We start from the raw sequence: 19,180 nt of genomic DNA on the forward strand, positions 1-19,180 counted from the left end.
GTGATCCTTCTCGGGAGCGATAACATGATAGTGTCATTAGTCCATGATACAGCTGCTATGTGATGTCATGCCATACCTAATGACATAGTAGCTATGTCATGGGGCCACGCAAAGGGTTAACCTTTAACATTATCTGGAGTCCCCCAGAGTTCAATTGCATTACTCAAAGGACTCTCTGGTTCCTATAATAATTAAAAAATTATTTTCCTCAGTGCCAGGAGGTCCCCAGAGCTCAGGATACCATAGTTAAGCTACAGAGATCCCCTTGGATCATGTGATGTAAAAAAAATCAATCAAGCAAAATAGAGGGCTGCATTAATTGTCCTGTCATGATCACTTATATCTCTAACCCACAAATGTCCAGGTGGGTAATTAATTTTTATCTGCTGCACCGATTGTTTCTTCAAATTGACAGATAAAGATAGCTCAATTCAGCAAAGGTCACAAACCCCAAATGAGACCAAATTGAACGCAAAGTGAAATATTTATTGGATTAAACGTAGGTGATTGGTACATTTAAAAATTAGACAAGCATGAGTAATTGTAAAAAAAATTGTAAGCCTGGAAATGTTTCATTGTTTTCCTTTATAACAGAAACAGTGACAGGTGGGGTGTATTGTCCGTGTTTTTGCTTCACCATAATCATAAAGTAATTAGATTTGTTTACATCGTCAGCATCATAAATGAGCAACTGGAAAGATAAGGGAAGGTTAAAGAGAAATAAGTCAGGCACACGATGAGAAAGATCCACCATAAAGTTCAGGTGGCAATGTTTACAAACCAGGAATACTTTTTAAAAATATAAAGATATTTCTACTTGTCTAATTTTTTTAGTTTTTGTTTAAAGCATTAATCATATACTTTTACCCTGTAAAACATATAAGGTATGAAAATATACAGAGTAGACAGCACTCAATGAGTGAGAAGTAATAAGAATGTGGAAGATGCAACGGGAACAAGGGGGCCCTCAACCCTCCCAAATTGTAACAATACAAAATATATGGTTCCCAGCACACAATAGAGAGAAAGAGAATTAATGATGAGCAAAAGGTATATATTTAATGTGTATACAGATAAATACACAAACAAATGCTAAGGGATGGAGAATGCAAATATAAACACTATTATAGGTGCGAATAACACTTGAGGGGAAAAGGTACACTGGAGGCTAAGGAATGTGGACATAGGTTTGGTAAGGGAATAAACCCCTATTTGGGTGCTTCAAACTGGTGTCGGTGAAGACTTACATGAAGCTTTTAAAGTCCTCAGTGAATCCAGGGTTTTAATGCTTCATGCGCAGTGTGGTAGGTTCCCCAAATCTTTGAATAAACAGTTCATAACGGCAGCTATAGAATATATCCAGACACTGTTATGGTTAAACCGCAATTGGGGAAAGAAAACCTCTAACCTGACCGGAATGCATGTCCCATCCGGCGGTTCCTTCTCTAGCGGGTCACGTGTTCCCAGCGGGTCCTCGGGCAGGGAGTGCAGAGACTCACAGAGCTGCCTCAGTAGTGCCGGTAGGCTGTCTGTCCGGGGGAAAGAAACCTCACCACTGCTCTTCTTGTGGCGTGCATCCGTCCCAGCAGTAGATAGCAAGGTAAGTGATAAAGGCTTTGGAGCACTGCCAGCCTGATACTTTTTTCTGCAGTGCTCCAAAGCCTTTTTCACTTAAGGAATGTGGACAACGAGGCAATGGAAAACAGAAGCATGGAGGGGGGGTTTGTGGAAGGCAGGGAATCAAAGGGAAAAACAAAGAATGTGGAGGAAACCAATTAAATACAAGTAGAGTGGGGCAACGTTTTGGGGAATGAAATCCTTCTTCTGACCCGTTCCCTACAGTCTGAGTGACCACAGGTACTTCCCTCTCCCCTGATCCAAACCTTCAGGTAACGCTAAACAAGTCAACACCCGTCTAGCTAGGTAAAGGACTCTATCCTAGAACGAGTGGGGGGGGGGGAGGGAGTTTATGACTATCAGTGTCCTGATTGCACAGTCCTAAGTATGAGTCAACTGAGAAAGTATGAGTCAAGAATTGAGTATGAGTCAATTGTTATCTATGTAAATTATCTTAAATTTCCCCCCCCCCCCCCTTAATGGTGTGGACTATTGTTACATTAGTTATATTGTCAAATGCCTCTCCCTCTAAACCCCTCAGAATTTATTTTGTTACATGGGAATAGTTTTCTACTAAACTTTTATTGATCATACTCGTTAAGGATACACTGTCCAAAGCAATCATTATATATACTGTATTGTTTGGTTATACTGTAAATCGGTTTGATCATTATGCATTTGAACGAATGTTTCAGATCTTGACAACAGTACTGTCAAGGTATTAAATAAATTGTTTAGTTTTATATTCTTATGGTCAAAGGCTGTCTGCCTTGAAAAGCCGCAGTATAATTATCAAGAAAATAAATATATGTGAATTAGATTTGTAACGGTCTGTTAAAATAACCTTTGTAACACCCTTTCCACCCCTCACCCCCCCAGGGAGATTTGCATGCTACGTCCATTATGGTGCTAACCTGCAGGCTCACAGAAGACCTGAGCCTCCGCTGATTGGGAGCTTAGGTGTGCCGGGTGCAGCGCCTCCACCCATGGGATCCCAGCGATGGCGGGATGGCTCCTCACGGGAACATATACAGCAATAACGACAACACACAGCATTGATAAACAATACTATTTACCGGCAGGTCCCTTCTGGTATATATATACAGTAATATAGTCAATACAACAGCACACAACCCGTAATGTACCCCATATGCCCTTGGGCACTCCAGCAAGCTAGGCGCACAGGAAGGTGACCCCAAATTTATGCGAGGGCAGCGCTACCCTCCCTGTTGTATTTGGTGTTGCATGTTGGTACCATCCTGACTACTACGTCTTAGCCAGGGAATCCTTTGTTGATATCAGGAGCTGTATATGTGATCCCACATAGCGGGGCCTCTCAACAATATGCCCTTCACTCCTTACTTCCAGCAGCCGCAGTAGTACTCCTCCACAAGTTGTCCTGCTCTGTCGTCCCGCTGGTACTCCGCTAACAGGAATGTCCCTGAGATATGGCCGTCCCTATAGTACTCAACTAGGGTGGTACATGGCCTAACTCATGCCTACAGGTTTCTCTGGCCTAGTCCTGGGTTGCCTACTGGCTTCCCGGACACAACCGTCTTCTCCAAAGGTCTTGTCAGATCTGTCACGCGGCTCCCCGTCTCCAGAGGATATACTATTCCCCCGGGGGATATCCTCTCCCTCTAGTCCTGTTGGAGTTCCAGCATGGCCGCCACACTTCTGCCTAAGAGTCCGAGGAGCTGCATCAGCTCCCCCTAGAGGTGCGGAGGACTACCCTGCTACATCCTCCCCCCAGCAAAATACCTCATAGTCCTCGCATGAGAAACTAAAACCCACAAACTTTATATAATGAAAAACATAATGCATAACAAAATTCTTAACTCTATAACACAGCAGTTTTAAATGGCATTATATACCTCCATCAGCACAGACATTATTGAAGCGAACCTGTCCCTAGACGACTGCTGAGACTCATAGTTGGGTTGCCCTAATGTGTCATGTGCCATTCTAATTGGGGCAGAGTGACTCTTTGGCTTCTCCTCAATTCTGGAACCGACCTGTTTACTAATACTGAGAATTCTTCATCTTCTTCTTGGTTAGAGAGGTTTCCATTAGCTTGAGGCCCTGGCCCTCTCATATAGCGATTTTTATTGTCACTTCTTGGGGTGAATACTGGACTTGGAGTCAAAGTAACAGCTTGTTAGCAGCACCAGACGGTGTAGGCATGGAATCGCTAGGAACAGCATTAGGCCCTTCTTTATCGGAACTCTGATCCTGTTTGGCACCTTCCTTAACTTCTGCTTCCATATGTGTGGGGAGATCCAATTGATCAGGCTCATCAATTTGAGGAATAGGCAGTAAATGGTTCCTATGCTAAACTTTTATCCTGCCTTCTGAATCCTTTATCCGGTATACGGAAATCCCAGGCAGCTGGTATTCCACTTCGAAAGGACTCTCTCTCCATCTATCAGCCAGTTTGTGTTTTCCTGGCACTCAGAAGACCTGGTCCTCATGGCGAAGCTCTCGATAGTGTACCTTACAGTCGTATTGTTCTGCAGCGTAATGTTCTGAGTGAAACTACAGAAACTAACTACAGAAACTACAGTGCACTACAGCAATTAGTGTCTCTCTCCCATCTCTCTCCCTCCCTCCCTCCCTGCTGTCTCTCTTTCCCTCCTTGCTGTCTCTCGCTCTCTCACTGCTGTCTCGGTCCCTCTGGCAGCCTGGATGACATCTTAGACCCTCGAATATGGGCATGTCCATATTCAGCCATCTATGATGTCATCTAGGCTGCCGGAGGGAGACAGCAGGGAGGGAGAGACATGAACTGCTGCAAGTTATTTTGTAGTCAGAAGATTAACACTTTCCATTCAAAAGCAGGGCTCCTGCTGAGTTAATCTACAAATTTTTTGGCGACCCCTACAAATTTTCCAATGACCCCACCAGGGGTCCCGACCCACAGGTTGGGCACCACTGATACAGACAAAGGAATATGTAGGAGTATAAAGACTTCAAGTATCTACACTGACCTACACTGTAGAACATTGTTAGTGTGTAGTATATTAGACAAGAATACTTCAGAGTCTAAAAAATGTATGTGTTATTGCATATATTTCAATACAATGGGATGCATGACTATGACAGGTTTTGTTTTAGGGATGCTTCGTTTATCCTGTTCACCAGCTGCATCCTGGAGTTGACAGTTTATAAAGCTCTCCAAAAATTTTAAAACGGCTTCTGGCATTGGTGCATATTAAGCTAACAGAAAAAATATTATGACAGGGCAATCGACAACAGGTTTCATAAAAGGGGACATTATTAGTTACCTGAATGTATGTAGCAGCACAATTACAATTAGTAAGACCCGGTGCATTTTGTTTAGGGGAACACTGGGCAACACCGTTCCTGTACCTTTTTCAGCACCTAAAACTGGCAACGCTAGGCGAATTAGGCGGTCACCTAGGGTGGCACAATTTGGGGGGGCAGCAGAGGGTGAGGCAGGTGATGATGGCAGTGGCAGCAGGACTCACGCAATACAGGGAGCAGAGCAGTCCCAGAGTGGGAAAGGAAGCGTGAACAGGAGGAGGGTGGTGGCATCTGTAGCAGAGGACGACGGGGCAGAGTCCACACCTCAAGCCACCTGGACTTTCGTGACAACTTCCGGTGCCAGGGAGGACCCAAATAGCCTGGTAATGAATTTTAATGGGGAGGGGGGGCATGGGGGGTGAGAGAGGATGGGGGTGAGAGGATGAGGGGGTTGAGAAAGGATGAGGGGGGGGGTGAAATAGAATGAAGGTTTTTTTTGAGAGGATGAAGGGCGGGTGAGAAAGGATAGACGGGGGGTGAGAGAGGAGGAAGAGAGGAGAGAGAGGATGGAGGGGAGGAGAAAGAGGAAGAAGGAGAGGAGAGAAAGAAGGGGAGAAGAGAGGAAGAAGGGGGAGTGAGGGGCAGGGGAAAATGAGTGAGAAAGGGAGGGGGGAAGAGTGAGAGACAGAGGGGGCAGAAAAATACATGGGGAGAGGAGGGGGAATAGAAGGGGATAAGAGCAAGGTTTGAAAGAGGGGGGGGGGGTTGCAAGGCCACCGACATGGGGGAAAGGGGATCCCAGTAAAAACTCCAGTCCTGGGCCCCAGGAAAGTTTTTGGCGGCCCTGACCACATGGTAAATGTCCAAGAATAATTTTCCCCTGGTCCCATCCTCACGGCATAGTTCCCTCACATTTTTTATTCTTTTTAAAAGCACTAGTAATACCCATTTCTGGTAGGCACAGAGTGGCTACAAATAGGGTAGAGTTACAGTATAGTGACTACATGGAAAGTGTCCTTAGACCTCATATGCATATCCGCTTGCATTAGACAAAAACGCACATGTGAGTTAAATATGGGGACCAAGACATGGGCAAGTCCCGGAAGGATTCTAGGATTTAAGGCGACGTTTGTGACTATAATAGGGGAAGATGAGGTAGTACCACTGTAAGAGGACATGTGCAGAGAGGTATGCAATGGAGACTATTTTAAGGTGAAATTAAAATAAGGCTTTATTGCGCCTGTTGCTTTAAACACAGCAAACGTGAAAATCAGCAAACAAAATCTGCTCCACTTTGGAGTATATATATATACTTATAGTCCAGCTCTCTTTAACTGCATGGTTAGCCCAGCGATTCACCAGCCCAAATCATAGAGACATCATACATACACTGGCGACACACTTTATTCGAGCTCGGCTAGTCCCACGAATTCGGGTATACCCGGGTGTATTGAGGTTTGTGACTGTTTTCTGCCCGAGTGCATTGAGGTATTTTCCAAGCAGGGATTGAAGCATTTTATTCCCGCTGGCTGCAATACTGCACAGTATATATATATATACTGCATTACAATTCATGAATTTATGCCATCTGGTAGACACGCGAAGCATTGCAGCCTATTAAATCCTAATCCTTATCATTTAACAGATCAGCCGCCCGTCAGCCAGGCATGAACCCAGGCTGGGAAGGCAAACGCAACGGGGCTTGTCAGAGGTGAGGAGCGTCGCATTCCAGGTATCTGCCAGGTACATACTAGGTATTTGCTCGAATAAAGTGTGTCGGTGCAGTATATATACACATACACTATATATATATATATATATATATATATATATATATATATATATATATATATATATATAGCAAATGGAAATATACTGTATGCTCATTTGCATGTCTTAGGCAGGTCTGCAACCCCGCCTTTCACCATTATCACCCAGCACACAGCACTTCCACTGCAGCAAGGGATTCTGGGAAATGACATGCAAATGAGCACACAGTGCCACTTTTTACTTCAAAAACCATTTTAAACATGGTTCCCTATAGGCTTAAGCTTGCTGCATAGTCACAGCTTTGAGCACAGCCAGGGTTAAGATGCATAGCCAGAAAACCCACCCACAGACAGCTGTTTTGACCTTAATGGGTCTCATCAGTGTGGGGTTGGTTAACTGGCTATGCAATGAAGCAATGAGGATGGGGTTTACCATACTTAGTTAAGTTATAGTGAGTACAAAAAGTGACAAAAACCCACCACAGCAAAGCATATAGCAAATGGAAATATACTGTATGCTCATTTGCATGTCTTAGGGAGGTCTGCAACCCCGCCTTTCACCATTATCACCCAGCACTTCCACTGGAGCAAGGGATATATATATATCTATATCTATATATATATATCTATATATATATCTCTATATATATAGATATATATATATATATATATATATATATAGAGATGATAGAGATAGAGAGACATAGATAACAGTTTTATAAGAAAAGTCTTATCTGTCTCTGTAGTTGTAGCGGAAGGCTCCTCTGTTCTCCTGGTGTCCACACCCTTGTGTGATAAGGCAATGTCAGGATCCAGGTTTAGAAGTATTGTCCCCTGTTGTCTTGTCGTCATCTTGCAGCTCAAGACAACGGTTTGTACCCCAGGTCAGCCCAGTTGTGGACTAGGAAACTCTCTGTTGTTTTGCTTCCTGGATCAGCTCATGTGTGAGCTCAGGAAGAATCTCCCTTCCTGTCTCAGAGGCAGGCTTTTTCTGATACCTGTAATCAGCCAGGTGGTGTTGGTTAATTGTCTAACAGCAGTTAACCACCACACTGCTGGATTAGAGGCACATTTTTGAACAGGGATAAGTCCCCTGTTGCAACCACTTAACAAGTATTGTCACCCTAGCCCTTTATTCTAACCCAATCTTTGCTTTGGTAATCAAATTGCATTTTTTATAATATAAAAACTCATGTACTGTAGTTCTAAGACAAAATGGAGAGTTGGAGAAGCAAATCTTATGATCTTATGATGACAGATATTTTATTTTAAAAATCTGGTGCTATTTTTCCCAAGAGAGAAACGAAATCAAACCATTGATAGACCCTCAACCACATTTCTGAATAAATATACAGTATATTCTTTGAGCAGGTACAGTAAGTGTAAATTGCAAGCTTCACCAACTTACTACTATGCCATGTATTGTAGGTAGGTCCTTCTCACCGAACAGCAGTTTAACTATGGAAACATGAGCAGGGTCATTTATCCGACGTGGGTACAAATACCAAAGTAACTCTTGCATTTTATTCCATTTATACATAAGGTCATTTACTTCATCTAACAAGTCTACCCCCCCCCCCCCCCAGGGAGTTCAGATGGTAGTTAGAGTGTTAGTGTGCAGTGGTGCATACCTATTTGTTCTCAGGAGGTTTGTGTCTCCACAGATGGTAGTGGGAGTCAGACAACAGGACAGACTTTCAGTTCTCTGGTGCAGGACCTCCATCCTGCAGGGTTCCTGCTAAAGACAGAAGGTCTCCCCACAGGCACTTCTCCAATTACGTAGTCCAAAGCCATGGATGGTAAAACTTGTTTATTGGAACCAGCATACAGGATATACACTCCATCTTCCATGCATGCCATGTCACTTCCCCCCAAACCTCCAAAACCTAATGTAAACCTCTAGTCCTAATATAAAGTGCTGTACCCAATACAGAAGATACTGTATAATAATGGACTGTACTGGCGTCATGGTTTATTAATTTTTTCATGTGTAGGCACAATGTAGTCATAGTGTACTGTTCCCCATATCAAGCCGTTTCTCCCCAAACCCCCCAAAAATCAGGATTGCATAATGTACGGTGCGATTGATAATATAGAATATTGTCTCTTTCTTTACAGACTCAGATGTCCAAGAAGCACCAGCCTTTGCGAAGAAGAAAAAGACAAGATTGTAAATTTTGAAGAAGAGGCGACGTTGTATTTTTGTATTATTATTTTTTCCTTTATAATCATGTACAAATAAAAATGTTCATTCTTTAAATATACTTTTTGGTGTGTTCATGTTTTTACTGTTTAGACACTTACAGTAGTACTATACATAAAGTACTGATGTCATTTAAATATACTGTATCTAAATATATCTTTGACATAGACTATAAAAATCTTTAAAATACGTTGCATTTACTGTTTACATTCGGTACATTTACTATACAGTAGCACTATACATACTGTAATGTAAAGTTCTAATGGCATTTAAATCTATAAAAAGGTCTCATTGATATACTGTACAGTATACAGTATGTACAGTATAATATATAAATGTAGCAAATAAAAGTTATTTTTACTATTTAGATACACTAACAGCAGTACTGTTCTACTGTACAGCAGATATCTATCATCTCCGTGAGGACATGCACTGTATCTTACTGTACTGTTACATAATGACACAAATGTGCAGACATTTGATGACACGCATATGTATTTCAACAAGATTCCAATTTGACATACACGCATGCGCGGAATATACATTTTAAATTCCGAAGAAGAGGTGACGTATTTTTGTATTATTCATTTTAACTTTTTTATCCTGTACAAATAAAACATTTAATTCGTTAAAATACTTTTTGTTGTGTGTGTTCATATTTTTAAACTTCTACAGTTTGAGGATTTGTGTATGCTAAGGAGCCTCAGAAAAGACTTCTTTCCCATGTATACTGTATGAACTCATAACGTTAATCTTCAAATGACAATTACACACACTTGAAGTTCTGTACTGGAATAAAAGACAGGTTGAATTGCAACCTGTCGACTAAATCACACACTTGAGTTTCACGACGGTATTGCATACAACGCTAAAATGCAATTTTCTGCACTCGATCAAAACACTAGTAAACTCGTGTCTTAACGTGGAAAAATTTCAAGACATCATGCACCAAGACCGGGTATGCAAAGGAATACAACCCGAGAGATGATCGGATAACGGCTGCTGCAGCTGTTTGCTACATAAATCTATGTAGCATACAGGTGATTATGCTACAATTATGCTACATAACAACAATCAAAGAAAAAGCGTCCCTATCATGACCTCCATTACTAGAAGTAGGAATTACCTCATATGGGGTCATCTATCCAAAGGAAAACAGTGATTCTTACAGTATATTAAAGTGACACAAATAGCACTTTATACTGTATGTGGTTTGCTTGTTTCTCAAACACATTTGCACCATATTTATGTGGACTGAAACACCTTTTGCTGCAATTGTGACTTCATAAATGCTAATACTCAATTGATTTATATATTTATGTATAGATGCTGAACAACAATTATGCAAATTGTGCAGCATGTGAACAAGTACAGAATAGCACAATAAGTTATATTAGCTGATTTAGCTGCCAGAGGGCTCAGCCAAGCAATGTGTTGCCGACCCCTCTGGCTGGAAAATGCATCCTATAAAAATGATTTTCCTTTGATAAATCTGGTACAGTTTTTGGCACTGCTTTTCTCCTGTTCTCCCGGCAGGTCACTAAGGCTATGCTTATAGTGCCTGCGACGGCGACGTGGACGTCAGGCTGCGGTCGATGGAAAAATCAAATTGAGATGATTTCCAGCGATCGCGACCAAGCCGTTGCTCCTCGCTTACTATAAGCGCACGCGACGGCGGCAATGTATTTGTTGTGACGCAATGTTGCATCGCTGTCGCCAGTACTATAAGCGCAGCCTAAGGCCTAGATTCACAAAACGGTGCTAAACGTTAGCATGCCTGAGCTCCCATTCATATGGATGAATATCAAATGAAAGAATATGAATATCATAAATTAATATTTTGTGGATCTAGGCCTTAGATTAAACAGAACCAAATTAAATGGATGATAACAGGAAGGAAGATAAGAGAAGCTTTGACTGGTTGGCTAGTAAAATTGAGTGCTCTCTCTTAGGTTCTAATTTGACTTGTTTAGTCTTACTTAATAAACTGTGATAATGGCTGTTTTTGCATGGATTTGCATATAAATGTATTCATTAATCAGTTACCACATGTTCAAACCATGCCCAAACATCTTCATTTAACATGCTTAGGTACCGGCTCTGCAATTCCGTGTGATATGTAAATTATGTATGCAAATTAGGCAAACTCACAAAATTAGATATTTATAGACTATTCATTAAAGCTGAGAGTTTGCAGACTACCTAGAAAGTCACCCTCAGGATAGGTGAAAAAGAGAAAAATATGGAAATTCAAAATATGTAAAACCCTGAAACTTCACCTGCTTCAAACTCAGTGCTAGAGTCAGTGTCTTTACTCATTGACCCACTCTTTCAGTGAGGTCTGTGAAGTCGGTGAGGTCTGTTCCCAGATAGTGCTGGAAATTGGATTTTTGAACTGGGAGTCTGGCTAAATCGAAACAATTTGCCTTGGGACTAGGGGGCTGGGGGATGCGGACGTCCGCGTCAGGGTCATCTTTCTCAGATAATTTAAGTATTTTTATTGTCCCGTTTTCATTTTCACAAACACTAACATTATCGGGTTCGGTGCACTTTTTCTTAAAGTCATTTTAAAGAAAAAATTTTTAGGGTTATCTTAATGAACAGGAACTTAAAATTGTATTGTATTGTATGTCTTATTTATATAGCGCCAAAAGTGTACTCAGCGCTTCACAATGAATACAGTACAGAGAATTATAGTTGTAACGGGTATTCCACCCCACCCAATCGCAGATATAGTGTGGGTGCGGGGAACTTAGTGTTACCAGGTGGGGTGCTTTACCTGTTAGGCTCGCAGGAGGGCTGAGCTTCCGCCACGGGGAACCTGGGGCAATTATATTGGGAGTAACCCTGTACTCGGTGCAGCGCCTCCACCTGCGATGGTTCCCAGCAGAGCGGGAACTGGTCCTCGCAGGACACATACAAAGAATCAGCACACATATGTATAATAACTAAGGTCTTTACTTAAGAGCACATGAACCATATAACCATATAGAATAACAGGTGTCCCTCTCTAGAGGAGACACTAGCTAATGCGCCTCGCAGGACGCCCCACCTGCACCGGGTGATCCCACCCCGTGTCCAGTAATCCCCACTCAGTATGTCCACTCCCCTTTAGGGAGAAACTAATAAGGGTGACTGCGCAGTCACTAACTAATGGAACTGTTGGTGCACTTGTAGAGTTAGAGTACCTGCCGAGCACTCCAGTGCTCGGATCTGCAACTGCTTCGAAAAGGATCCGATGACCGAAGACACCGGAACCACCACCCGTGACGATCCCACGCAGAAACCTCTGCCGCAACAGTCTGCGCCCAACCTTCGGAACACTGCGCAGTATGCTGAGTCCCTAACTGACTCCGTGAACTACCGTGATGCATCCTGCGGCTATAGGCCGTCCCTACAGCACCGCAACCTTGAATGACTTTATGGGAAACTCCTAGGGGCCTACGGGGTAGCCTATCCTATGCAGGTGGGTCCCTGACCCCCTGCACCCACACTACCTTTTCCCGTACCCTCCCGGGTCCCCTCTGACTTACTCCTACCTAACCTCTCCTACTCCTGGCAGCAACGCACTGCAACCTGACACTATGTCCTCTCGTCTGGCCTCACAGCACTGACCGCTGTGACCGGATAATAAGGCACCTTACGAACCTAAGGGCAGAGTCCCTAACCTAGGGGCCATCCCTGCTCACTTACCCACTAACCTGGTGGGGAGTTGGGACCTACCTGGGATATGGGGGACCTTACTTGTTCAGGAGCTTCACTTGCTCCCTACACCCTTCCTGCTCCCTCCTAGCTCCCAGCTCCAACTGCCCTCGCGTGGGCTCAGCGCGCGAAATGTATCTCTCTACAGAGAGATCCTAAGCCCTATTGGCTCCCTGGCATCACGTGGGGCACGCAGAGGCTCATGGGACTCGTAGTCCCTGCCTAGAGTCTTCCCTGGTAGGCTAGGGTTTCGCGGGCTCTCTTTGCGCTCTCCTCGCGCATGCGCAACTCCCCTGCTGGCCATCGCACCTAGATCTACTCTGCGCATGCGCAAACAACAAGAAGATGGCAGCGCCCTCGCCGCCCGGCTTCGGGAGCGCCGGGAGCCCGGCAACGCGATCGTGGCCTTGGTAACCGGCCGCACACGTCCCCGGCAACCCCCGAGCAGGAGCCTGACCGCCCTCACCCTTGCGATCGGCTGGCGGGGCCGCCATTGGACTCGGCGGCACCCGCGATCGCCAGCAAGGTGAGGAGGGTGCTGACAGGCAGGGGGGACCTGGCTACATAATAATACAATACGCGCAGCAAAATTAGACAATAGGAAAGGAAATCCCTGCCCCAAAGAGCTTACAATCTAAGTGGTATGATGGGAGACTTTCAGAGACAGGAGGTTAGGGAATAAGTACTGTAGATGGCAGTGTTTGGCCACAATGGGTGGTAGGAGTGACTGAGTGTGGGACAGTAACCATAAGTGCTGGCTATTGGGATGCTTGATTTGTGGGGCGAGTTTTAAAGTTAGTCAGTATTAAATCAGAAAGTTACCACCATTTACAGGGGAAGAGATGGCAGGGATGCGTGGGTAAGAGCAGGTGTGTATGTCTTGTTCAGGTTTAGGGGAGATCCCCAGCAGCGGGAAGGAATAGATAAAGGGTGTGAATAGAGGATTTGTGTGGGTGTTTTTTATTGAGGGGTAAAAAAGTTGTTGTGAGAGAGGTGTATAAATAATGGTGCAGTGTATGGGCACATGCATAGGTGGAGGGGAGGAGAGATAAAGAAATGTGGATGGGAGGAGAGATAAAGAAATGTGGATAGGAGGGGAATGGGGAAGTTGGAGAGAACAGAAATGTTCACAAAGGAGTGAGGAAACAGTAAACAGAAAAGGCAATAGGGAGGGCATAGTGAGATGCAGGAGGAGAGACTTCCCAGACATTGGAGGATAGGAAGAGTACAAATAATCACATAATTTAGAAAGGCACATTCTCACAGTTGCAAAGTTGTTGTTGTTGTGGTGCAGAGTCCAGATTTTCTTGTAATGTTCACCTCCATTTCAACTCCAAAATGAACTCCACAGACACTTTATATGTGACACTTTAAGATGTTACACAAAGCCAAGTTTCAATTAATCAAAAGTCAAGAGTCACTGCTGACCTCTTTGCAAGGGTTCCTGGGAGTTCAACACTAGCAGGGGTATTTCCCTGATAAAAACTACAAACTCCCATGAACTCTTGCAGCAGGTCAGTGATGTCAGAGTGCCCTTGTATAGCTAGATCTCCCATATAAGGGCTGACTATAAATCCCAGAAGATCTTGCTGGTTGCAGTTTAGACAGGGCTGAGACAGTGCTGATGCAAGGAGCCTGAGGTAATCTTAGCTAGTGATTATCACAGCAGGTGGTTCTTATTCAATGCAGGGACCCCTACTGTGATAATCTTAGATGTAGTCAACTTTAATGCACCGGCCGCTGTTGCTGCTTATGGTTGGGGTATGGTTACCTCAACGCAAGCAGTTGCGGTCCAGAGACAGTAAAGTTGGCTACATCTGTATGAAAAATAGTTTATTACTTGGTCGATAGGTGGTGCTATCAAGACTATATTAATTAAAATGAATATATCTAAAAAAAGAAAAAAGTACATATATAATTTGAATTTGCCAATTTTCTTATTTCATCTACATTTTTTTATCTCTAGATGTAGGGGGACTCCTGCACCCACCCCATTTCCAGCCCTGTTCCCAGGTATCTTTAGTCTCATCATGTCGAGTATAGGTTAATCTATATGGAGGTGTTTAAGAAAATGGACTCTCTCTTTACCAAGGGAGACTTTTCTCTATTGATCCTGAAGGGACAATTCAGAAACGCACTAGAAAAGAACTTGGGTGTAGAAATTCACACTGTACACCTTTTTTTATTAAAAAAATGTTTTGAACCAAGATCCGAGTTTTGACACAGTAAAATAGTTAACCTGCTCCCATATTAGGTATGTGTATATGCATGATGGATGCACTATTACACTCACATTTCTCACACACCACCACAAAATGCTTCAAAGACTAGATTGGATATCCCTTGAATCCAGGTGCAAAGTACATTTTTCCTGTCTTCAAATACTTTCTGGGCAAGCTACCCACCGATCAGAACAAACTCCTACCACACGCAGCACTTAGCATAAGAGATCTGACTTCAAAAGACTGTTCACGGTTCCAAGGTTCAACAAGGAATCCGGCTGCTCCTCCTTTTCTTAGGCCTAGGACATAGTAGAATCAGCATCGCTGAGGCGGGCTGAGCCGCGCTGAACAGATGCACAAAGCCCCTGCCATCAGTGCGGCTATAGTTTCTCCCTCCGCATGCGCGCTGATGCGTGCGGAGGCTGAGAAACTTTACCGAGACAGGCAGATTTGAAATTTGACGCTCGGGGAAGCGGAGGAGCGGTCACGTGACCGCTCCCATCCAATGGGAGCGGGGGACTAGCCCTGCCTCCCGCTCCGCCTCCTGGCACACCTCGGCTCCGCCCCCGCCCCCCAGAGCGGGCTCACTGCCTCGCCTGCAAGGACAGGGAAAAGCCCCATTTTCAGCAGGCGAGGCAGAGCAGGAGCGCGCCTCAGCGCGCTTAAACACACTATGTCCCAGGCCTTACCGTGGACCTCATAGGGGCTACATCTGTCATATTTCCAAACAGAGTTCTTAAAACTCTCTGATACGCATACTCCATTACGCAGAGTAATAGTACGAGTGTCCCACCTTCCGTGGATTACAACCAACCTCATCAAGCATTTTAGGGATGTCTTGTGGAATAAGATACAAAGTAACTGGCACTACCAAGCATTTCTTAATAACAGATGCCTGCGGAATACATTCATAAAGAAAATAAGAGTGTGTGGTCCCGTGGGGTCCGGTGGCGGAGCACTGCAACGCAAACAATGGGGGCTGCAAACCAGTTCAAGAATAAAAACGATTTATTGGGTGGTCATAAGGAGTACAAAACACTCTGACGCGTTTCAGGACCTAAGTCCCTTTATCAAAGAGACTCTTTGATAAAGGGACTTAGGTCCTGAAACGCGTCAGAGTGTTTTGTACTCCTTATGACCACCCAATAAATCGTTTTTATTCTTGAACTGGTTTGCAGCCCCCATTGTTTGCGTTGCAGTGCTCCGCCACCGGACCCCACGGGACCACACACTCTCTTCATATGCAACTGGCGTGACGCACGCATTAATCACTGACCGAGCAGCTGTTCTACTGAGGTTCTCACACGGACTGCATATTATGGTATGTACCTTTGTTTTACTGGGGGTTTATACAGTACCTTTATGGTATATATGGAGATCTGTGTTATTCCTCCAGCATAACTAGTACACTTCCCTGCTTATACTACCATAGTGAGTCTCATACAGCTTTTATTCATGCTCGAGTGTCTGGATTAATTACTGCTGCGATTCAGTGTACATCCATACATATGTACCTAGGATAGCTGAGCCCTGAACACTGGGATTACATCCCATACAAACAGCATAAGGAAAATAAGACTGGCAGAAGCCAATATTACTCAGACAATTTTATGAAAATACATCAAAACTAGCAAACTTCTAGAAGGTCAGCAACAATATATTAGAGCCATCAACAACCATCTAAAATCAAAAAGGATGATACTACTCTGACAAATCCCACTGACATTGAAAACTGGAGGCAGAGGGCAGCAGAGGATGAAAGGAGGGGAAATGGATTGGGACAGCAGAAGGTGAGTAGATAGTGGCTGCGTGGTGTAAAAGGAGAGGGGCGGGGGAGGGTAAAGTGAGGGGGATGGGGATAGTAGGAGGGGGGTTGCTGAGGGTAGCAAGAGGGGAACAGCAGGGGGTAGATGGATCATCATGGAGCGAGGCAGCAGAGGGTGGACAGAGAGGTGCAGCGGGAAGGGCTGCTGTTCGCTCGAGAAATTCTGAGGCAAAATGTCAGTGCTCGGTGGTGAGTGACAGCTGCCGAGCACTGAGAAATCACACATTCCTCTGCCGCAGATCTGCCAAACATGAAGGATGAAGAGGGGGGATGGAAGCAGACCTGTCTACTCTCACAGATTCTATAATATTTACCCATCTCTTCATGCCGGGAGATAGAATGTAAATCCGAAAAATCTCTAAACGTTAACAGGTTTTATATAGTTACATACATGTGTGTGTGTGTGTGTGTGTGTGTATGTACATACAGTAAATCACTTTTTTGGGACATAATATATATGTATATAACAAGATTTAGGATGCAAATCAGTTTTCTAATACTTCCATTGACTTGCATTGGAAAGAAGGAAATATGTTTAGGAAGGAAGTTGAAAAATTAAACATGTTCATCTAAAAATCAGCGAATTTCCTGATAAGTAGTGGGGAGTTGGTCTGTATGACTATTCATATAAACATATTGTACAAGCACTTTAATTTTACAACCTTAGACTAGTGACTTGCTAAGTAAATAGTATACAATCCAACCTCCTGCAACTGCAAGGTATTTTAAGGGATGAACAATGTAAGGAGACACAAAAACGTGTTCAAATGCAGACACACTTGCCTAATTACTATACTAATATTTGTGTTTGAAAAATGGATAAAAAAGTAATCTGATACATGTAATGAGCAAATACATGGATAAATATATATTTCAAATAAAAGGTATCCTATTTTATTTTCCTTTTTGAAATGAAATGTCTTTGCTGGCAGTGGCAAAAACAAAATCTCATAGGGAAAAAGAGGCTTCAGGCGGACAAAAATTATGATGGGAGTGACTGACTGCACATGTGCCGCAAGCGCAGCACCGCTGCATGTCAGTCACTTGTGAGCCGCATCTGCAGCAGCCGTCCGCTTGGCACGCATGTGCAGTAGCTGCCGTAGAAGCCGTCGGCTCACCACATATGCGCAGAATGCCCCGTTTCGGCGCGCAGGCGCAAAAGCCGCCACCTCGGCGCACATGCGCACCAGCGCCACGAACAGAAGCATCAGCAACCAACCGCACTGTTAAACAACCACACACACAGACAGTGACACACACACATACAGAGACACACAGTCACACACACACAGCGACAACGACACACACACAGACTAACACAGACACATATGCAAAAGCCTGTCCTGCGCTTCAGCCGCACCGCTAATGCACCAATGGTGTCAAACTGTCACTATGCTGGTTGAGAGGGAGCATGTAGGAGACCCTAAGTGACCGGAGTGTATTTGAGAGGTAATAAAGTGAAGAAACTCTTACCTTAGATCTCCACTCCGGTCTGGGTCTAGCTCTCTCTCTGCCGGCGTCCGCGTGCTGCCTTGGATGGATGCAGGTAGTTGGAGTGTGAACAAGGCGCTACTGCGCATGACAAAAGTCCAGAAGACGAGACGAAGCCCTATTGCCAAGGGTGAAACGCGTAGAGGAGGAGATTGTGGTGTAGACCCTGTCTGTATCCGTGCCATTAAAGTTTCTTTTGCATCATCCGGGACTTCTGGACTTTTGTCATGCGCAGTAGCGCCTTGTTCACACTCCAACTAACACAGACACATAGAGACACACAGAGACATGCACACAGTGACACATACACACAGAGACACAGTGTCACACACACGCACAGTGACACACACAAGGAATTCACAGTTAGGATAAATATAGAATTGGGGCTCAGCAAACATGCACAGAAGCCGCCAGCGCCAAACACATGTGCTGGAGCAGGACCAACCCTGCCACAATTTGAAAAACAGAGACACCACACACACACACACACACACACACACACACACACACACACACACACACACACACACACACACACACACACACACACGGAATTCAGTTAGTATAAATATAGAAGTGGAGTCAGGAAGGAATTTATTTTTCCCCTTATGAGATATCATTGGATGATGTGACTCTGGGTTTTTTTGTTTGCCTTCCTCTGGATCAAGTATAGACTATGTAACTATGTAAGTGTGGTACGGCGAGCATGCGTAGCAGTGTGACACGCCTGCGCTGGAGCAGTAACAACCCCACCACAATTTGGAAAACAGAGACACACATACATAGACTCACAGTTACTATAAATATAGAAGTGTAAATGATTAAAACAGGGTGGGTGTGCTGACCACACGTGTTATAAATCAAACTTTTTTGCATTTGTCACTGAAATTGTGTTTTGATTTGTAATTGAAAACAACAACATCACAAATACAATTTCTGTGACAAAACAGTGACAAACCTGGCCCTACTACCTCCTTCCACATTACTGTTGGAAGTACTATCATTCACCCAGTAGCCCAAGCATGCTGCCAAGGGGTCACACTCGACTCCTCCCTCACATTCAAAACATATCTAAAACATGTCGCTT

Source organism: Ascaphus truei, chromosome 5, assembly GCF_040206685.1.
Source record: "Ascaphus truei isolate aAscTru1 chromosome 5, aAscTru1.hap1, whole genome shotgun sequence".
Classification (NCBI taxonomy): domain Eukaryota; kingdom Metazoa; phylum Chordata; class Amphibia; order Anura; family Ascaphidae; genus Ascaphus; species Ascaphus truei.